At 43.1% G+C, this 23446-nt stretch overlaps 2 pseudogenes; one reads left to right on the top strand and one right to left on the bottom strand.

The window, feature by feature from the left end:
• Positions 1 to 424: 424 nt before the first annotated feature.
• Positions 425 to 1000, bottom strand: LOC105715178 (ras-related protein Rab-9A-like; annotated as a pseudogene).
• Positions 1001 to 17879: 16879 nt separating this feature from the next.
• Positions 17880 to 19092, top strand: LOC135270957 (ras-related protein Rap-1A-like; annotated as a pseudogene).
• The last annotated feature ends 4354 nt before the right edge of the window (positions 19093 to 23446 follow it).

The raw sequence follows: 23446 nt of genomic DNA, 5'->3' as shown, positions 1-23446 counted from the left end.
AATCACATAAAAACATACACATATAAAAGTAGTTCTCCATTTTCCCAGGAAAAAAATCCCAGTGTAACTTCTAAAATAGTCAAGTTTCTTATTTTAATTATCATTGAAGTCTTGGTCATCTCATGTATTAGCTCTGCAACTTACATATTTAAATTAAGGAAACGTTATTAGACAACCGTTACAATTTATAAACGGAAGGTGCCATTATTGAGCAAATATATTCTTCCATGAGTGGATGTGTCTCTTCTCCCACCAACTAATGAAGCAGCGATATACTTTAGTTTAATTTTATTAGTAGATGATACACTGCTGCAAACGCTAATTCTTGTCTCCATCCCTGTGTTGATTTTGTGTATATGTGTGAGTCGGTTAGAATGCATCAACAGTCTAGCAATCAACAGCGAGATGAGCTAGGCTTGGGCTTTCAGTGAAGGTTGACTGTGTCTGTCTGAATCAAGTGATCTGATCTATCCTCGTCAGCAAGAACTCTTCGAGCCGCTTCCTCAAAGGCTGCTGCCACATTTGTGGCATCTTTTGCACTTGTTTCGAAGTAAGGACAGTTGCCGTTGTCCCTGCACCAAGCTTGGGCTTCTTCTGTAGACAGCCGCCATTCGCTTATGTCAGTCTTGTTGCCCAGAATCACAAAAGGAAAGCTCTCAGGCTCTTTCACATCTGCAGAATATATGAATTCTTTCTTCCAGTTACTTAAGTTCTGGGAGCTTTGTGAATCGTCGACACTAAAAGTAAGCGGGCAGCAGTCAGAACCTCTGTAAAATGGCATCCTCAGGCTTCAGAATCGCTCCTGACCTGCCGTGTCCCAAATCTGCATGGTAACAAAATGTCCATCCACTTCCAAATCTTTATTTAAAAATTCCACACCTATTGTATGGAAGAGATGGGTATCAAACTTATTAGTTACATATCTGTTCATAAGTGAACTCTTCCCAACTCCACCATCTCCAAGGATAATTACTTCAGAAAGTGATGATTTTCCTGCCATTATTAATCTCAAGAGCTTCAAGAAGCCTCCTAGGGTTGTTGAGAAGATGCACTCAAGCGACAGGGGAAAAGCGTTTCATTACAGTGCCAGGCTCATTACAGGAGTGCAAGAGTGTCTTGCGGCCACACGGAAGATGGCCGGGGAGCTCTGGGCCGGCCCGTCTGGGTGCTGCGAGGACAGAGGGAGAGTCAGGGACCTGCAGAGCAGGAGGTGGCAGCAGTAACGCAGCCAGCCTCCAGCTCCAGCTGCTCCCGTCCAGCGCGGAGGGAACAACACGGCTCCTCTTAACCATTTTTAAATGTACAGCTCAGTGCTGCTAAGTAGACGTACACTGTTGTGCAAGCAACTTCAGAACTTGCCATCTTTCAAAACTGAAACTCTACACTCTTTAAACAACTCATTTCCTCCTTCCCCACGTCCCTGGCAACTGCCTTTCTACCTTGTGTTTCCTTGAGTTTGACTAGTCTCAATGCCTCATAGAAATGAAATCAGACGGTTATTTGTCTTTTGGGAAAGGCGTATTTCACCTAGCATAATGCTCTGAAGATTCATGTATTTTGTGGTATTTGTCAGCATTTTTACGGCTGAGTAACATCCCATTCTATGTATAGACCACATTTTGTTTATCCGTTCATCTGTCAATAGACATCCAGGTTGCTTTCACCTTTTGGCTGTTGTGAAGACTCCTGCTATGAACGTGGGTGTACAAATATTTCTTTGAGACCCTCCTTTCTGTTCTGTTGGATATACACCAAGAAGCAGTATTGCTGGATCATCTGGTAACTCTATGTTTAGTTTAGTGGTTTTTTTTTTTTTTTTTGAAACGGGGTCTTGCTCTGTCACCAGGCTGGAGTGCAGTGGTGTGATCTCGGCTCACTGCAGCCTCCGCCTCCCTGGTTCAAGTGATTCCCTTGCCTCAGCCTCCTGAGTGGCTGAGACTACAGGTGTCTGCCACCACGCCCGGCTAATTTTTTGTACTTTAGTAAAGACGAGGTTTCACCATATTGGCCAGGATGGTCTCGATCTCCTGACCTTGTGATCCACCTGCCTCAGCCTCCCAAAGTGCTGGGATTACAGGCGTGAGCCACTGTGCCTGGCATGTTTAGTTTTTTTTTTTTTTTAAGGAAATGCCATGCTGTTTGCCAAAGCAGCTGCACCATCTTACATTCCCACCAACAGTGCACAAGGGTCCCGATTGCCCCACAGCCTCATCAATACCCATTATTTTTGTTTTGTCTTTTTAGAATAGCAGCCATCTAGTGGGTGTGTGGTATTTCACTGTGGTTTTGTGCTTGCTTTGGCAGCACGCACATTAAAATTGGAATGATGCAGGGAAGATATTTCCTTGTGGTTTAGATTTGCATTTCCTTAGTGATTAGTGGTGTTGAGCAACTTCTCACATACGTTTCCATTTGTATATCTTTGGAGAAAGGTCTATTGAAATTGTCTGCCAATTTTTAAATTGGGTTATTTGTCTTTTGTTGTTGTTGGATTGTAAGAGTTCTTTATATATAGTCTGGGTATTAACCCCCTCTCAGACGTATGGTTTACAAATATTTTCTCCCATTCTTTAGGTTGCCTTTTTATTCTGTTGATTGTGTCCTTATATGACACAGGCAGCTCTTTTGAGGACTCTTTCTCCCTCTGTTTTCTATTTAAACTTTTGTTTGATATTTATTTTCAGCTGATTTCAGGTAGCTCAATATTGTGAGGAGGCTCTAGAGATAGGAGGAGGTGGTAAGATTAATAATGCTGGCTTCCAGTCTTTGGGTCCCTGAACCTGATTCCATTCATTTATTATCTACCCATGTATTCATTCATTCAGCAAACACAGAGTTTTGGAAAGAAACAGATCTGGCTTTAAATGCAATGTTTCTGAGTCTCGGTTCTCTCTCTGTAAAGCAGGGGAAAACTGGGCATGTAGTCAAAAGAGAAGATTTGATGCTCTTCCAGCAGCCTGCTGGGCCTGTTGTGGGTGGACACTCCATAAACAGTAGCGATTGTCATTTCTCAGTGGCCAGCAGTGGGCAGATGCAGCCCTTCTCAAGGGTCCCTTGAATCTCAGGGTCAAGAAACCAATGCTTTCTGAGAGTTCAGCTTCAGTTTATTTTCCCAAGAGATCAAGTGCTGTTGACAAATCAAAGCAGGACTCTGACCAAGCCTCTCCCCACAGTGACAGGGACAGTGACAAAGTCTCCCTCCCATCATATGTTCTGACCCTGAAGCCAAGGAGGCAGGGAAGACGCTCTGCCTGGCAGGGAACCAAGGGAGCCCATGTTTGTGATGAGCAGTGTTTTTGTGAAAGACCTTTCACCGAAAAGAGCAGGGTTTAATCATGTTGTCCTGGGTCAGGTGGCATTAAGATGAGCTAGCTGCTGTGCAGTGTTTGTTTGAACCGTGGAGCTCTCTGACTAGGAGGGCAACTAGAAGGCTGCCTCGAAGAGGAGTGACATTGCATTGGTCCTTCCCCTCCAGCCAAAGAATCCTTCTCTCCTGGAAGCCCAGGAGCAGCTTCAAAGCAGACGATGTGGGGAGGGGTTCTGGACTCCACTTCTAACCCTGGCTCTGCTCCCACTGCCTGTGCCACCTGCTCCTGGTCTTTCTGAGTCTCAGCTGCCTCACCTGTAGAATGAGCATAAGAAAAATACCTGGAAGGTGAGCAGTTTATGTGATAAGATTCATGAAGAGTGCCTGGCACGTGGTTGGCCCTGAGCAAAGGCTGGTTTCCTTCTCCTCCCCTTTCTCCTCGGCCTCTGCTTGCAACTCCACTCTCCAACTTCCGCAGGTGCAGGTGTGCATCCCCCTGGCTCAGCATCCTCGGGGCTTCCACGCTCTCCCCTCCCTGGCTGCACAGAGCCTTGACTTCCGGTTTGTGTCGCCCCCCTCCTTTTCCCTCTGGGAGAATTCTCTCATCCCTCAGGAGCAGCTCCCACCTGCCACCCTTGCCTAATATTGTAGCCTGTCTTGAGGACACTGTTCCCAGACCCTCTTTGAGGACATACTGGCTGCTCAGGTTTTTGGCACAGACCGTACTTACTTTTGGTGGTAAGTATTTGTCCCAGGCATGTCCCCAACTGGGCCAGGAGTCTGGAGAGCAGAGCTGGTATCTGAATCACCCACCTTGGGTGGGTAGCTCAACGTGGACCACCACGTGTGCAGCACCGCTTGTGCCCAGCGCTCTTCTTGGAACAGAGGTTTGAATGATGGTGGTGGCTGACAGATCGACCACACATGACTGACAGATGGACCCACTGGTCCCCTTATCAAGCATCCAGTACTCCACCCTCTCCCCACTCCATACTGACCTCCTTCCTTCACCAAGATATCATAAAACCTCTCACCATTTAATTTGCAAAGCCTACAGGTCCCTAGGGCAGAAGGGCATCCGTGCTCTGCATCTGTTCCCAACCTTGACACACTTAACATTCTGTATGTGCGCCCTAAGGCAGGTACCCTGACAGTTCCCATCCCAGAGTGCTGGGGAGTAGAGACGGAAAAGAGGCTAGAGATGATCCAGGACAATTTGCTCATTTAATGCTGAGGAAACTGAGGCTTGGAGAATTGGGGAGACTTTTTTTTTTGAGACAGAGTCTCACTTTGTTGCCCAGGCTGGAGTGCAGTGGCACGATCTCAGCTCACTGCAACTTCTGCCTCCCAGGTTCAAGCGATTCTCCTGCCTCAGCCTCCTGAGTAACTGGGACTACAGGCATGTGCCACCATATCCAGCTAATTTTTTGTATTTTTAGTAGAGACAGGCTTTCACCGTGTTAGCCAGGATGGTCTGGATCTCCTGACCTCGTGATCCGCCCGCCTCAGCCTCCCAAAATGCTGGGATTACAGGTGTGAGCCACCGTGCCTGGCTGGAAGACTTTTGAAGGTCACACACATTTGGCACATCCTGGACCTAGAACTCAGGGGTCTCCCTCTATTAATTTTACTTTAACAAGTTAATCAACATCAGTGAATCCTCACTGTGGACCAAGCCCCAGCTAAGATTTTCACACTCATTCTTGCACTGAATTCACATCATGTTGTTTGAGACTGATACTATTATCATTGAACAAAGGGGAAACTCAGGCCTCAGAAAAGGGAAATGACTGGCCCAAGGCTCATGGCTAGTAAGTGGCCAAGTGAGGACTTGAGCCCAGATCCTTTAACTGCCAGTTCAGCATTCTTTCCGGCAACCTTGAGCCCCTCCTTGGCAATACCAAAAGGTTGCTGAGGGAGCTGGCACCCACGCCCCGATGAGAGGAAAGGGTCAGGGTTAAGGCCCATTGAGACGCTGGGTGGCACAGATGATGGCAAGGGCCCTGATGGCCTATAATCCCAGTGGCTTTCTGGCAGAATGTGGCCCTGTTTTGCATAACATGTGAATAAGGTCTCATATTCCTCAGGAATTCTACACAACAGCTCCCTGGCTCAGGGTAGGCAGAATCCCTGCTGAGCGAGGCTTCCTAGCCCTGGCCAGGCTGACATCTCCTGCGGGATGTCCTTTGCAATGCCAACAGCTTCCATACCCAATCCTAGGGCCAATACTTTTACCCACTTTGGGCTTTGGTCTCTTGGCCTCAAATGGGATGATGATGGTGTATATAAAGGCATTTCTTAGGCCAGGTATCATGGCTGATACCTATAATCCCAGCACTTTGGGAGGCTGAAAAGGGCAGCTCATTTGAGGCCAGGAGTTTGAGATCAGCCTGGCCAACAAGATGAAACCCCGTCTCTGCTAAAAATACGAAAAAATTAGCCAGGCAAGGTGGCACATGCCTATAATCTCAGCTACTCGGGAGGCTGAGGCAGGAGAATCACTTGAACCCGGGAGGTGGAGGTTGCAATGAGCCAAGATTGTGCCCCCTGCACTACAGCCTGGGCAACAGTGAGACTCTGACTAAAAAAAAGGTATTTCTTTCTCACACCACTTTAGAAAGGTGAAGCCTCCATTAAAATACCTTTAGCCTCCACATATGCTTCATAATCACAACAGTTGTGGCCTGTGATTAAGCACCTACGACATTCTAGAACTTAGTTACATCCTTGCAACATCCTGTTTTATAGATAGGAAAACTGAAGCACAGAGAGGTTAAGCCAACTGCCCTAGGTCACACAGCTAGTAAGTGGCAGAGCTGTGATGTAATATCAGGATCATTCAATTCCAATTCTAGGGCTGTTTCCATGACATCACAACACCTCTATGTTTGCAATTCAAAGTCCTTCCTCCATAATCTGCCTCAACTTCCCTTTCTAATCCCAATATCACAGAGGCCCACTTACTGGTCCCCTCTGGGTTTCCTACCTGGGGTGGTCTCCCCTATCTGTCCAATGGCCTAAATGTATACTTATTTTGGGGTGTGTATCCATGTGTATGAGTGTTTAGGTACATGTATGTATAAGCATGTAGAGTTTGTGATATGTATGTACATATGTATGGTGCATATGTATTTGCTTGCAATATGTGAGTTCATGTGAATGGATTGATGAATGTTAGTGTGTATGGTGGATTCACACATGTGCATGTTAGCATTCTTCAGTTTATGACCAGCCTGGGCAACATGGTCAAAGCCTCTCTCTACTAAAATTACAAAAATTAGCTGGGCATGGTGGTGTATGCCTGTAATCCCAGCTACTCAGGAGGCTGAAGCAGGGGAATCGCTTGAACTCGGGAGGTGGAGGTGGCAGTGAGTTGAGGTCGTGCCACTGCATTCCAGCCTGGGCAACAGAACAAGACTCTGTCTCAAAGAAAAAAAAAAGCTTCAGTCTACACATATACTATACATTTCAGTGACTAAGGGAAGATTTGACAAGTACTCTATGTACCTAATGAGAAAGAAAGATAACCTGACAGCTTGCAACTGGCCCATAGAGTAGTCAACTGTCCCGGGTTTCCCAGGACTCTCCCAGTTTTAGTGCTGAAAGTCCTACATCTTGGGTAAGCCCTTGGGCTTTGGTCTCTTGGCCTCAAATGGAATGATGTATTTGGTCCCAGATAAACTGTGATGGTCACCCTACTGGCCTGGCAGCCAACAGCTAGGCTGTCATGTTCCTTGCTGAACATGGCAGAATATCACAGAATATTGACGTCAGATGAGGTTGCTCTGCCACCATGATAGAACAAGGCAAAATCAAGGACACTATGCCACTCGAAATGACCAAGCATCCTTCTCCCTTGGCGAACATGAGTGACTACTGCTTTTTTTTTTTTTTGAGATGGAGTCTCACTCTGTCGCCAGGCTGGAGTGCAGTGGCGTGATCTCGGCTCACTGCAATCTCTGCCTCCTGGGTTCAAGCGATTCTCCTGCCTCAGCCTCCCGAGTAGCTGGGACTATAGGCACGCGCCACCACGCCCTGCTAATTTTTGTATCTGTAGTAGAAACAGGGTTTCACCTTGTTGGCCAGGATGGTCTCCATCTCTTGACCTCATGATCCACCCACCTCAGCCTCCCAAAGTGCTGGGATTACAGGCCTTTTTTTTTTTGAGACAGAGTGTCACTCTGTCACCCAGGCTGGAGTGCAGTGGTGTGATCTCAGCTTACTACAACCTCCACTTCCCGAGTTCAAGTGATTCTCCTGCCTCAGCCTCCTGAGTAGCTAGGATTACAGGTGCTCGCCACCACACCCAGCTAATTTTTGTATTTTTAGTAGAGATGGGGTTTCACCATATTGGCCAGGATGGTCTCAAACTCCTGACCTCATTATCTGCCTGCCTTGGTCTCCCAAAGTGCTGGGATTACAGGGGTGAGCCACTGCGCCTGGCCCATTGCTTTTTTTTTTTTTTTTTTTTTTTTTAACAATGACAACTCTAGCCCTACTAGGACCCTCCTACCTCCTAGATAAAAATTATTAAGATTCCCAATCATCAAATTGCCCTTGCTTCCTGACAGTGCTCGACCCAGAACAAACTCTTGCTTCCTTAAATGCTCTCCAAAATCACCAAGCACAGTTCCAAACAAGCCCATCCTCACTGCCTCTTACTAAGACGTCCCACAGTCCCTGATGGTGTGTGCTCCTTCACTGCAGCAAGTTGAGAAACCTAACTTTGTTCAATTACAGGTGTACTCCTGGTGCTATTTAGTTACTGGGCTTTATCATGGGGTGAGAGTCTATCAAAATCTCTAGTGAGCAGAATGTATCAATTCAACCATCATTCGTTAAACAAACACTTACGCTTTCTGAGTGGCCGGGAGCAGTGGCTCTCACTTGGTAATCCCAGCACTTTGGGAGACCAAGGAAGGTGGATTACTTGAGATCAGGAGTTTGAGACCAGCCCGGCCAACATGGTGAAACCCCATCTCTACTACAAATACAGAAATTAGCCGGGCGTGCTGGTAATTAGCACACCGGTACTCCCAGCTACTCGGGAGGCTGGGGCAGGAGAATTGCTTGAATCCAGGAGGCGGTGGTTGCAGTAAGCTGAGATTGTGCCACTTTGCTCCAGCCTGGGCGACAGAACAAGACTCTGTCTCAAAAATAACCCCCCCAAAACAAACAAACAAAACACACCTACTGTGTGTCACAGTATCAGGCACTATGCTGGGCACTGGTTTACGGTTGGTGAGGGAGGCAGACTATTAAATAATGACAAAACTAAATACGCAATTAAAGACCACATTAAGTGTTGGGATCCACATTTAGTGGGTCATGGAATAGTTAACAACACCTAACACAGCCTCACTGATCAAAGAAATACCTCATTCAAATCTGGATTCCTCCCCCTCCCCTCAAAAAAAACTGGATTCTCCCAATCCCCTACAAGCCAGCCTTCCAAAGAACCTCTTGGGTTGTTAAAATTCTATCTGCAGCCAAAGACCTATTTGGAGTCTGAGGCACAGAGAGGCAGAAGTTCTCTATTTCTCCTTTCAGGTTTCTTCCCTTAAATGAGTTCATTGGGCTGGGTGAGGTAGCTCACGCCTGTAATCCCAGCACTTTGGGAGGCTGAAGCCGGTGGATCACCTGAGGTCAGGAGTTCGAGACCAGCCTGACCAACATGATGAAACCCCGTCTCTACTAAAAATACAAAAAAAAAATTTAAAAAGTAGCAGGGCATGATGGTGGGTGACTATAATCCCAGCTACCCAGGAGGCGGAGGCAGGAGAATCTCTTGAATCCAGGAGGCAGAGTTTGCAGTGAGCTGAGATTGAGCCATTGCCCTCCAGCCTGGGCAACGAGAGAGACTCCGTCTCAAAAAAACAAACAAACAAACAAACAAAAAAAACAAAAGAATTCACTGGAGCCCTAGGTTGTAACTCCCATCCCAGGAGATGTTGAAGGTCCTAATAGCAGCTAGAGATTGGGAATGTGGGTCTTTGGTAAGGTAAGCCAAATTGGGAGCGGCGTAAGCCCTGCTGGGTGGGACAGTTTAGGGTCTCGGAATTTTCAATCGTCTATGAAAACTCTTGAAACCTGAAAACAAACTTATGGTGTCACCAAAACTAAAAACTGAATTTCAAAATTAAAAAAATCAATTTAATAATTAGTTAAATAGGCTGGGCATGGTGGTTCATGCCTGTAATCCCAGCACTTTGGGAGGCCAAGGTGGGCAGATCATGAGGTCAAGAGATCCAGACCATCCTGGCCAACATGGTGAAACCCCATTTCTACTAAAAATACAAAAATTAGCTGGGCATGGTGGCGCATGCTTGTAGTCCCAGATACTTGGGAGGCTGAGTCAGGAATATCGCTTGAACCCAGGAGATGGAGGTTGAGATGAGCTGAGATTGCTCCATTGCACTCCAGTCTGGGCAACAAGAGGGAAATTCCGTCTCAGAAAAACAGAAACAAAAATCACCAAAAAGGATACATGTTCCTTGTATCAAGGGACAAACTTGCCTGGAATGCAATGTCATTTCCCAGAGCCACACGCAGGAGGCCTGGGCCACCACAGGATTCCCTGCCCAGGCGCAGCTTGCAGGTGGGGTGGGGGTGTGGCCGGGGATGGGTGGGACTGGGCAGCCCAGCTAGGCAGCTGCCCCACCTCACAGGTGAGCCTTACCTCCAAGCCGCTGCTACGATGCCAACCCCAACCACGGCACCCTGAACAAAGGCGTCAACTCTCTCCTGACCAAGCACGAACTTGTGCCGCCCGGACTGGAGGCGTTTGTGGCTTTTAAGTTATCTTGGGGCCTTATCTTTATATTCCACCTTTAGTCTGTCCTTGCCTGAACTTACTCTTCATTCTGTGTAGTCTCATAGGCCCGGCAAGTCCTTTTTGAAATGAAGAAATAAACAAACTGAAATGCAAGACTCCAAGTGCGCCAATAATAAGTATTTTAAATTTCTCTAAGACTAAAGACTCTTAACAAAGTTGAGCAATGACTTGGTGGGAAGAAAAATATGTGGAACATCCGAAACAAGGCATATATAAAATATTAAAAACTCCTACAAATCACTAAGAAAATGGCCAAAAGTCCAATAGAAAAAAGGATTTGGTCTGCTCAGAAAAAAAAGAAAGAAAAAAGGATTTGAACAAGCAATCTGCAGAAGACACTGAGTGACGACCAATAAACATGAAAAAAACTACTGAATGTCAGCAATAGTCAAATAAAGCATTATTTGCCTATCAGATTAGAAAAAATTTTTAGAGAATTGGTGAGAGCAGGGGAAGTGGGCTAGCTTTTTAGTGGGACTATAAATTTGTACAACTTTTCTGGAAGCAATTTAACAGTAACTATCTCAAAAAATAAAAAATGAAACAAAAATCAAAAACGAAACAGTAACTATCCCAATTTTATTTTATTTTATTTCATTTTTATTTTTGGAAACAGAGTTTCACTCTGTCACCCAAGCTGGAGTGCAGTGGTGCAATTCTGGCTCACTGCAACCTCTGCCTCCCAGGTTTAAGCCATTCTCCTGTCTCAGCCTCCTAAGTAGCTGGGATTACAGGTGTGTGCCACCGTGCCCAGCAATTTTTTTTTTTTTTTTTTTTTGGTATTTTTAGTAGAGACGGGGTTTCACCATGTTGGCCAGGCTGGTCTTGAACTCCTGACTTCAAGTGATCCACCTGCCTTGGCCTCCCAAAGTGCTGAGATTACAGGCCTGAGCCACTGAGCCTGGCCATTATCTCAATCTTAAATGCAAATCCCTTTGATTCAGGAATCTTCCTTCTAGGAAATCAATCCTGCAGACTTATTCAAATGACCATACATTTTTTTTGTACAAGAATATTCATTGAAACTTTATTTTCAGTAGTTTAGGATTAATACTTAATTCATAATAAACTATGAAGCATCTGTACAATGAAATATTATGCAGCTATTAAAAAAGAATGGCCTATATGAATGGACATGGAAGAATCTTCACAGTATACTATTAACAGAATGCAGCAAAATGATTCTTTTTTTTTGGGGGGTGGGCAAGGTCTTCCTCTCTCACCCAGGCTGGCATGCAGTGGCATGATCATGGCTCATGGAAACCTCAAACTCCTGGGCTCAAGCGATCCTCCTGCCTCAACTGCCTAAGTAGCTGGGATTACAGGTGCACACCACCATGCCTGGCTAATGTTTTCAATATTTATTTATTTATTCATTTTTGAGACAGAGTCTTGCTCTATCATCCAGGCTGGAGTGCAGTGATAGAGATCTCGGCTTACCGCAACCTCCGCCTCCCAGGTTCAAGTGATTCTCCGGCCTCAGCCTCCCGAGTAGCTGGAATTACAGGCATGTGTCACCATGCCTGGCTAATTTTTGTATTGTTATTATTTTTTTTAGTAGAGATGGGGTTTCTCCATGTTGGTTGGGCTGGTCTTGAACTCCCGACCTCAGGTGATCTGCCCACCTCAGCTTCCCAAAGTGCTGGGATTACAGGCGTGAGCCACCGTGCCCGGCCAGAAAAACATTTCATGCTCATGCATAGGAAGAATTGATATCATTAAAATAGGCATACTGACCAAAGCAATTACAGATTCAATGCTATTCCTATCAAACTACCAATGACATTCTTCACAGAACCAGAAAAAACTATCTTAAAATTCATATGGAACCAAAAAAAGAGCCCAATAGCCAAGGCAATCCTAAGTGAAAAGAAAAAAGCTAGAGGCATCACGTTACCTGACTTCAAACTATACTACAGGGCTACAGTAACCAAAATGGCATGGAACTGGTACAAAAACAAATACATAGACCAACAGCGTGGAACAGCTAACCCAGAAACAAAGCTGCACACCTACAACCATCTGATCTTCAACAAAGCTGACAAAAACAAGCAATGGGGAAAGAAATCCCTATCAATAAATGGTGCTTGGATATGTGGAACTGGCTAAGCATATGCAAAATATTGAATCTGGACCCCTTCCTTACACCATAAGCAAAAATCAACTCAAGACTAATTGAAGACTTAAATGTAAAACCCAAAACTAAAAACCCTGGAAGACAATACCATTCTGGACATAGGAACAGGCAAAGATTTCATGACAAAAACAGCAAAAGCAACCACAATAAGAGCAAAAATTGACGGCGGGGCATGGTGGCTCACGCCTGTAATCCAAGCACTTTGGAGGCCAAGGCGGGTAGATCACCTGAGGTCGGGAGTTCAAGACCAGCCTGACCAACATGGTGAAACCCTGTCTTTAAAAAAAATAAAAAATAAATAAAATAAAATTGACAAATGGAATCTAATTGAACATAAGAGCTTCTGCACAGCAAAAGAAACTATCAACAGAGTAAACAAACAACTCACAGAATGGAAGAAAATATTTACAAACTATGCATGTGACAAAGGTCTAATATCCAACAAAGAGGGGAACAACAGACACTGAGGCCTTCTTGAGGGTGGAGGGTGCGGGGAAGGAGGGGATCAGAAAAAATAATTATTGGGTACTAGGCTTAGCACCTAGGTGACAAAATAATCTGTACAACAAACCCCCATGACATGAGTTTACCTATATAGCAAAGTTGCACATGTACCCATGAACCTAAATAGAAGTTTTAAAAAAATAGTATAGAGCCTCTGTCACATGCCTGAGTTCTAGCAGCAAGGGAAAACAAATTCTAGCTCCTCTGTTGGTAAGACAGAACCGCATAATGTAAGAAATTCCCCCCAGATAGGAAAGCTATTCAAAAGACATACAAGCACGATGCATGCCCACTGCACTCCTCTTCTTGGCTGCCCAACATCTGCTTTCATACTGAAATTCCCAAAACAATAACAAACTCTTCTTGCTCACAATTCATTTATCCTGTGGACAAATGAAAATGAACTTACTCTTCCCTGCAAAGGAAGACGTTGGAAAGCCCCATGACTTACTGCATCCAGCTCCAAGACTAGGATCTCTGGGTAATGTCCCCTTTTCTTTTAATTCTGTCATAGCATTAGCATTCTGCCAATAGATTATAAAGTTAATCAACAAAAAATAAATATTTTTTATAAAACGGGGAAAATTCATTAAAAATGTCAACACAGCAAAGAAGAAAATATGGGTGCATGCTATAGTCCTCATTTACGCAACTGGTCACTAGGTCACTAGGAAATGACATTTGTAATTTCCTCCTTCCACCACTCATTCCATGCTCTCTTAGCTCACAACCAGCAGCTCAGCCCAGCAGCTCTCCATCTCGTGCTGTGACCCAAACGTTTATTTCTAAAGGATCTGGGCCCTTGGTACCCTTATGAGGTTGCTTTCTATTGACTTCTTTTTTTTTTTTTTTTTTTTTGAGATAGAGTTTCGCTCTTGTTACCTAGGCTGGAGTGCAATGGCACAATCTCAGCTCACTACAACCTCTACCTCCTGGGTTCAAGCAATTCTCCTGCCTCAGCCTCCCGTGTAGCTGGGACTACAGGCGCACACCACCATGCCCAGCTAATTTTTGTATTTTTAGTAGAGACAGGGTTTCACCATGTTGACCAGGATGGTCTCGATCTCTTGACCTCGTGATCCACCCACCTTGGCTTCCCAAAGTGTTGGGATTATAGGCGTGAGCCACCGCGCCCGGCCTTTCTACTGACTTTTAACCCCTAAACGTGGTAGTATTAGGAAGCATCTGCAAGGTGTTCCTCTAGATTCTAAGTAGCTCTTGTTTTGCTCTTATTGTACAGCAGCAACCCTATTTCTTCTATTTTACAATTTTGAAAATCAGGATCAATAATCAATAATAAAATAATATTTCGATCTCATCTTTTTCCTGATTATTCAATGGTAGAAAAGCCCAAAAAGTCTAGGAGACAGTCTCAACTTCCAATTCAATGGAACCGCTCTCATGTTCCTTAGTGGAAGCATGGGAACTCACTTTCTTTCTTTTTTTTTTTTTCAGTGTTCTTTTTCTGACTTCTTAGTTTAAGACCTATCAGCCCCTTGCTTTTCTAATATAGGCATTTAAAGCTATAAATTTCCTCTAGAGGACCATGTTGGCTTCATCCCACATGTTTTAAAAAATCTGGTGAAATTTGTTGAGCTTCAATGAATAGACCATGAACCAGAATATGGTCTATCTGGGTGGACATTCTAGTTGCATTTGAAAAGAATGTGTATTTTGCAGTTGCTGTAAATAGCATTTTATAAATGTCAGTTAGGTCCAGTTTGTTGTTAGGATTATTCAAATCATCTATATGTTTTCTGATGTATTATCTACTTGACTCATCAATTATTGAGAGAGGTCTAAACATCTCAAACTATGGTTGAGAATTTGCTTATTTCTCCCTTTAGTTCTGTCAGTTTTTGTTCATATGTTTTGTTTTTGTTTGTTTTTTGAGATGGCATCTTGGTCTGTCACCCAGGCTGGAGTGCACTGGCACAATCTCGGCTCACTTCAACCTCTGCCTTCCGAGTTCAAGCTATTCTCCTGCCTCAGCCTCCTGAGTAGCCGGAACTACAGGCATGCACCACCACACTTGGCTAATTTTTATATTTTTAGTAGAGACAGAGTGTCACCATATTGGCCAGGCTGGTCTCGAACACCTGATCTAAAGTGGTTGCCCTGCCTCAGCCCCCTGAATTGCTGGGATTACAGGTGTGAGCCACTGTGCCCAGCCTTTTCATATCTCTGTTACAGGTGCAAACATGTTTAACATTGGTATAGCTTTCTAAAGGACTGACTGTTTTGTCATTATGGTCATTTCCCTTTTTATTTCTGGTAATACTCCTTGTCTTTTATTTTTTTAAATAATTGAAGTCAGGTATGGTGGCTCATGCTTGTAATCTCAACACTTTGGGAGGCTGAGGTGGGAGGATGACTTGAGTCCAGGGCTTCAAGACCAGTCTGGGCAACATAGCAAGTCCCTGTCTCAATTATTTTATTTTATTTATTTATTTATTAATTTTAAAATATATATATTGTAGAGACAGAGTCTCATTCTGTTGCCCAGGCTGGTCTTAAAATCCTGGCCTCAAGCAATCCTCCTGCCTCAGCCTCCCAAAGTGTTGGGATTACAGGTTCGAACCACTGTGTCTGGCCAGTACTCCTTGTCTTGAAGTCTGACTTACCTGATATTAAAAGTTACATTAGCTTTCTTATGTGTACAGTTAGCATGTTGTATCTTTTTTTCCATCCTTTTACTTTCAACTGATCTGTGTCTTTACCTTTAAAGTACATCTCTTATAGATAACAAATAGTTGGGTCTTTTTTTTCCCTAGTCTGTAAATCTCTTGCCTTTTAGTTGTATGACTTAGTCCATTTATTCTTAATGTAATTATTGATATGATTATATTTACATTTACCATCTTGCTATTTGTTTTTTATTCATCCCATCTATTTGTACATCAATTCTCTTCCTTTCTTTCTTTTAGGTTAACTGATTATATTTTTAGCATTCTATTTTATTTAACTCCTCTATTGGCTTTTTAGTTATGCCTCTTTGTTTTTATTTTTAGTGGTTGCTCTAGTTATTAAAATAAATAGCCTACGTAGAATTAACAATAATATAATTGTTTACTTCTCTTTCTTCTGTAACAGTATTGTCATATATTTTATTTATATATACATTATAAGCCCCACAATACAATGTTATTTTTTGTTTAACATTATGCTAGACAAATTAAGCCAGTCACAAAAGATCACAAGTTGTATGATTCCATTTTTATGAGATGTGAGGAACAGGAAAATCTATAGTGATAGAAAATGGATTAGTGGTTGCCTAGAGCTGTGGAGGAGATGCTGGGGAAAGAGGAGATGACTACCAGCAAGTACAGGTTTTGTTTTTGTTTGTTTGTTTTGGTAGGTGTCTTAGCTCTGGCTGCCATAACAAAATACCATAGACTGAGTGGCTTAAATAACAGAAATTTCTGTTCTCAGTTTTGGTGACTGAAAGTTCAAGATCAGGGTGCCAGCATGGTTGAGTTCTGGTGAGGGCTCTCTTCCTGGCTTGAAGATGGCCGTTTTCTTTCTTTCTTTCCTTACTTTTTTTTCCCTCCATGACACAACTCTAGGAGGTCCTGAGAACATGTTCCCCGTGGCCACTTTCATGCTGTGTCCTCACATGGTAGAAAAACAGCAAGAGCAAGCTCTCTTGTGTCTCATCTTATAAGGCACTAATCCTATCCTGATGGTTCTACCCTCATGAGCTCATCTAAACCTATTACCTGTCAAAAGCTCCATCTCCACGTACGGTAGTCCCCACTTACCTGCAGACCCCCATGGCATGATTGAAACCACAGGTAGTACCAAACTATATGTATACTATGTTTTTCTTATAACTATGGTAATGCTTAATTTATAAATTAGGCACAGTAAGATATTAATAGAAATTAATAATAAAACGTATAACAATATGCCAGCATCACTACTCTCGCACTTTGTGGAGCCATTATTAAGTAAAATAAGGGTTGCTTGAACACAAGCACTGTGATTCTACAACAGCCGATCTGATAACCGAGATGGCTAAGTGGCTAATGGGCAGGTGGCATGCACAGTACTGATATGCTGGACAAAGGAATGGCTCATGTCCCAGGTGGGATGGAGCAGGACAGCATGAGATTTCATCATGTTACTCAGAATGGCACACAATTTAAAACTTATGAGTTCTTTGAGACTAGTCTGGGCAACATGGCATAACCCTGTCTCTACAAGTAATACAAAAAAATTATCTGCGCATGGTGGCATGTGCCTGTAGTTACAGTTACCTGGGAGGCTGAGATGGGAGGATCACCTGAGCCCAGGAGATTGAGGCTGCAGTGGGCCATTATCATGCCACTCTACTCCAGCCTGGGTGGCAGAGTGAGATCCTGTTTCAAAAACAACAGCAACAACAGCAAAAACAAAAACCTTATGAATTGCTTATGTCTGGAATTCTCCATGTAATCTTTTCAGCCACAGTTAACTGCAGGTTAGTAAAATTGCAGAAAGTAAAACTGGGTAAGAGGAAACTACTGTACCATTATACCGAGGGTTAGGGCTTCAACATGCAAATTTCAGGGGCAACACATTTAGTTCATAGCAGTGGGTAATGAAAATGTTCTAAAATTGATTGTGGTGATGGTTGCACAACTCTGTCAACATACCAAAAACCATTTAATTGTACACCTAAATAGGGAAATTATAAGGTATGTGAATTATAGCTATATAAAGCTGTTATTTAAAAAAAAATAGTTACACTTTATAAACAGAGGCTCTCACCACGTAGAGAGTGCATCAGCAGAAGCCACGGCTGAAAGGTGGAAGGAGGAGGGGAGGGGAGATAGGAATAGATTCCCACAGGGCCAGCCCTGTGTATAAGAGTGTGAGGGCTGGGAGAGATGGCTCTAGCCCGTAATGCTAGCACTTGGGAGGCTGAGGGTGGGAGAATCCCTTGAGCTCAGGAGTTTGAGGCTGTAGTGAACTGTGATTGTGCCATTGCAGCCTGGGCAACAGAGGGAGATCTTGTCTAAAAATAAATAAATAAATAAATAAATCATGCCTTTGTGTCTCACTGCACCTTCAAGGGCATTGAGTAGATTGTCAGTACTTAAACAGACCCTATCATGCATGAGTACAAGCCAGTGGTCCTTGGTTCAGGAGGTGTTGGGAAGTCTATTCTGACAGTTTAGTTTATTCAGGGAATTTTTGTTGAAAAATATGACCCAATGATAGAAGATTCCTACAGAAAGTAAACTGAAGAAGACTGCCAACAGTACATGCTCAAAATCTTGGATATAGCAGGAACAGAGCAACTTACAGCAATTAGGGATTTTTGTATGAAGAATGGCCAAGGGTTTGCACTACTATATATATATATATATATATATATTTTTTTTTTTTTTTTTTGAGACAGGTCTCACTTTATTGCCCAGGCTGGAGTACGGTGGTGCAACCACGGCTCACTGTAGTATCCACCTCCCTGCCTCACACAATCCTCCCACCTCAGCCTCTTGAATAGCTGGGACTACAGGTGTGCACCACCACACCCAGCTAGTTCTTTATTTTTTTAGAGATGGGTTCTCACTATATTGCCTAGGCTGATCTCACACTCTTGGGCTCAAGTGATCCTCCCGCCTTGACCTCCCAAAGTGTTAGGATTACAGGTGTGAGCCACCATGCCTGGCCTGCACTAGTATATTCTATAATAGCTCAGTCCATGTTTAATGACTTACAGGACCTGAAGGAACAGATTTTACAGGTTAAGGACACAGAAGATGTTCCAATGAGTTTGGTTGGCAATAAAGGTGACCTGGAGATGAGTGAGTAGCTGACAAAGAACAGGCAGACAGTGGTATAATTATGCCTTTTTAGAATCTTTTGCAAGGTCAAGGTTAAACTTTTTTTTTTTTTTTTTTTGGATACAGAGTCTTGCTCTGTCACCCAGGCTGGAGTGCAGTGCCACCATCTCTGGTCACTGCAACCTCTGCCTTCCAGGCTCAAGTGATGCTCAAACAATTCTTGTGCCTCAGCCTCCTGAGTAGCTGGGATTACAGGCCACCACGCCTGGCTAATTTTTGTACTTTTAGTAAAGACAAGGTTTCACGTTAGCCAGGCTGGTCTGGAACTCCTGGCCTCAAGTGATCTGCCTGCCTCAGCCTCCCAAAGTGCTGGGATTACAGGCGTGAGCTACCACGCCCAGCTCAAAGTTAAACTTTAATGAGTATTTTATGACCTGGTCAGGTCAGACAGATAAACAGAAAAACACCAGTGGAAAAGAAGAAACCTAAAAAGGAATCATGTTTGCTGCTCCAGGTCCATAGTCAACAGCAGCTCTGAGCCAGATTACAGGAATGAAGAACTGTTGCCTACTTGGAAAGTGCCAGCATTCCAGACTTCAAAACATCAGTCTGAGGAAGCTTCTCGTTTTATATATTATGTGAAGAATTTAGATCTTATATTGCTTTGCACAAGTTCCATGGAGAAAAAAAATGCCCTGTGTGTATCTCTTGGAAAATAAGACAGTATTTTTCCTTTGCAATAGCAGTTATAACACATGTGAAAATAAATATACTTGACTCTAATATGAGTATACTAAAGAGCATGGATGCATTTCAAATGGTAGATATTGCTACTGTAATTAAAGGGTTTCATACTGACCTTTTTGTCATGATTCCTTCTTGTCAAGCACTAAAAAGTTGTACTATTATATTTTATATCTGTTATGATCTAAATTATGAAATTTCCCCTCAAACTTAGTGCAGTGATAACTTTTTTGAGTCATTGACCTCACTTTATATTTTAAATATTATGAAATATCATCTGTCATTATATTCCAATTAAATTTTTTTCATATAAGGCTTTGAAAAATATGGTATTTTATAGAAAGAAAACTGGGATAATTGATTTCTATTGCTTTCAAAGCTAAAACATAATCTACTAAACAAACTCTAATATTGCTTCTTGTGTTGTACTTTCAGATTAAATTACTGCTTTTATGGATGACTGAATTTTATTACATTAAAAAGAGATTAAGAAAAGAAAAAATAGGCCGGGAGTGGTGGCTCACGCCTGTAATCCAAGCACTTTGGAGGCCAAGGCAGGCGGATCACCTGAGGTCAGGAGTTCAAGACCAGCCTGACCAATATGGTGAAACTACATCTTAAAAAAAAAAAAAAGAAAAGATAAAAATAGTTTCTATATTTACCCACAATTTTGCCATTTCTTTTCTTTTCTTTTTTTTTTTTTAAGACAGGGTTTCACCATATTGGTCAGGCTGGTCTTGAACTACTGACCTCAGGTGCTCCACCTGCCTCAGTCTCCCAAAGTGCTAGGATTACAAGCGTGAGCCACTGTGCCCAGCAATTTTGCCATTTCTGATATCTTTCATTTATTTCTGTAGATCTGTATAATGTAGTATAATTTCTCTTCAGTGTGAATAACTTTCTTTAGCGTTTCTTGAGGTGCAGTCTCCAAGTGACACATTAACTCAGCTTTTGTTTAACTAAAAATGTCACTATTTCACCTTCATTGTTAAAGGATAATTTTATTGGATATATAATTCTGGGTTGACAGTTTTTTCCCTGCTTTCAGCACTTTAAAAATGTAGTTCCAAGGTGGGCGTGGTGGAGCATGCCTGTAGTCCCAGCTACTTAGGAGGCTGAGGCAGTAGGATCACTGGAGCCCAGTAGGAAGGCAGATAACTCGAGGCCAGGAGTTTAAGACCAGCCTGGCCAACCTGGCAAAACCCTGTCTCTACTAAAAATACAAAAAATTAGCTGGGCATGGTGGTGGGCACCTGTAATCCAGCTACTAGGGAGGCTGAGGCAGGATAATTGCTTGAACCCTGGAGGCAGAGGCTGCAGTGAGCTGAGATTATGCCAATGCACTCCAGCCTGGGCAACAAGAGTGAAACTCCATTTTAAAAACAAAAATAATAATAATAATAATTAGGTGCCTCTTTTTTTTTTGCTGCCTTTCCCCGCTTTTCTTTACTTTTTCCAACATCTTAGTATGAAAAATTTCAAATATAAAAAATGTTGAAATAATGGAAAAGTGAATATATAATACGTACCCAGCTAGATTCTACTTTTTACTGTATTTGCTTTAACACACATCTATTCATCCTTTACTCCATTTTATTCTTTGGATGCAATTCAAAGTTGTACATCCAGTGGTGTGCTGATAAACATTTAACGAGTGGATCCCTGAAAAAAAAGTCTTGATTTGTATTTGCCAATTACTATTGTGTAAATACTCCCATTGTGTCTGATTCCAAGCTATCAATGTGATACCACTGAATACAGAGTTGGGAAGAGATGTTCAATAGCACACCATTATGTAGGCTATCCACGTGCAAAGAATGAAGTTGGACCATTTTATACCATATACGAAAATTAACTCAAAATGTATCAAAGACCTAAGTGTAAGATCTAAAGCAACACAATTCCTAGAGGTAAACCTAGGGCAAAAGCTTCACGACATTAGATTTAACAATGATTTCTTGGATATGATACCAAAGGCACAGGCAGCAAAAGAAAAAATAGACAAATCAAACTTCAAAAAAACTAAAATAGGCTGGGCACGGTGGCTCACATCTGTAATTCCAGCACTTTGGGAGGTTGAGGCAGGCAGATCGCATCAGCCCCAGAGATTGTGACCAGCTTGGGTAATATGTGAAACCTTGTCTACAAAAAATACAAAAAAATTAGCTGCGTGTGGTGGCGCATGCCTGTAGTCCCAGTTACTCAGGAGGCTGAGGTGGGAGGATCACCAGAGCCTGGGAAGTTGAGGCTTCAGTAAGTTGTGATTGTGCCACTGCACTCTAGCCTGGTCAACAGAGGAGACCCAGTCTCAATCAATCAATCAATCAAGTAAAAAAATATTTTGTGCATCAAAGACACTGTCAACAGAGTAAATGGCAACCCACAGAATGGGAGAAAATATTTGCAAATCAAATACCTGATAAAAAATTAACAACTAGGTTGGGTGCAGTGGCTTATAGCTGTAATCCAAGCAATTTGGAAGGCCGAGGTGGGTGGATCACTTGAGGCAAGGAGTTTGAGACCAGTCTGGCCAACATGGTGAAACCCCGTCTCTACCAGAAATATAAAAATTAGCTGGGAGCGGTGGCACGTGCCAGTAATCCCAGCTACTTGCGAGGCTGAGGCAGGAGAATTGCTTGAACCTGGGAGATGGAGGTTGTAGTGAGCCAAGATTGTGCCACTGCACTCCAGCCTGGGCAACAGAGTATCGCCCTGTTTCAAAATAATAATAATAATAATATCTAGAATATATAAAGAACTCCTGAAACACAACAACAAAAAGTCAAACAACCTGATTTAAAAATGGGCAAAGGATTTAAGGAGATATTTCTCCTAAGAAGTTATGCAAACAGCCAATAAGCACACAAAAATATGCTCAACATTACTAGCTGTTAGAGAAATGCAAATCAAGACTACAAGATATTACTGTCAAATAAAAAAATTAGGCCTAAAAGTTAGTTTAATTCAGTCTTACTGAGGATTGCAACCCAAGAGAGAGAGTTTTTTTGTTTTATTTTGTTTTGTTTTGTTTTTAGACGGAGTCTGGCTGTTGCCAGGCTGGAGTGCAGTGGTGCGATCTTGGCTCACCACAACCTCCGTCTCCTGGGTTCAAGTGATTCTCCTGCCTCAGCCTCCCGAGTAGCTGGAACTGCAGGCGCACATCACCTCGCCTAGCTAATTTTAGTACTTTTAGTAGAGACTTGGTTTCACTATCTTGGCCAGGATGGTCTTGATCTCTTGACCTCGTGATCCGCCCGCCTCGGCCTCCCAAAGTTCTGGGACTACCAGCGTAAGCCACAGAGCCCGAGCAAAATCTCATCAAAGTTTGACATAATAATTAATCCTGTTTGACATTATCTTACGTACAGGAAAAGGCAAGGGCTAGGATCTTTGAACTTACTTTTTCTAACAATGCCGTGATTCAGGGTACAGATGTGGGAGGCTGTGCTCTGTCCTGATCATAGTCTTCAAGGCGTTCTTCCAGAGGGCCGTGCTCAGTTGGGGGGTCATGAAGTTAGGCTGAAAAGCAGAAGGAGAAATCATGGCTTCTTAAGGCAGGGGCTGATAAGAGGCAAACGTCTGCCACTTTATCACACACCATCTCATACCCATTAAGATGACTACTATTTAAAAAACAGAAAATAGGCCAGGCATGGTGGCTCACGCCTGTAATCCCAGCACTTTGGGAGGCTGAGTTGGGCGGATCACCTGAGGTCAGGAATTCGAGACCAGCCTGACCAATGTGATGAAACCCCATCTCTACTAAAAATACAAAAATCAGCCGAGTGTGGTAGTGAGTGCCTGTAATCCCAGCTACTCGGGAGGCCAAGGCAGGAGAATCAGAGAATCACCTGAACACGGGAGGTGGAGGTTGCAGTGAGCTGAGATTGTGCCACTGCACTCTAGCCTGGGTGACAGAGCGAGACACTGTCTCAAAAAAAAAAAAAAAAAAAAAAAGAGAGAGAAAAGAAAAAGAAAAGAACAAGTGTTTGCAAGGATGTGGAGAAATTAGAACCCTTCTGCACTGCTGGTGGGAACATAAATGGTGCAGCTGCTGTGGAAAACAGTATGGTGGCTCCTCAAAAAATTTAAAATGTACTCAGGAGGTTGAGGCAAGAGGGTCACTTGAGGCCAGGAGTTCGAGGCTG

Source organism: Aotus nancymaae, unplaced genomic scaffold (assembly GCF_030222135.1).
Source record: "Aotus nancymaae isolate 86718 unplaced genomic scaffold, 86718_ANA_hifiasm-v0.15.2.pri h1tg000072l, whole genome shotgun sequence".
NCBI classification, from domain to species: domain Eukaryota; kingdom Metazoa; phylum Chordata; class Mammalia; order Primates; family Aotidae; genus Aotus; species Aotus nancymaae.
Note: the sequence above shows the minus strand (reverse complement) of the source record. Positions and strands in the feature narration are given on the sequence as shown.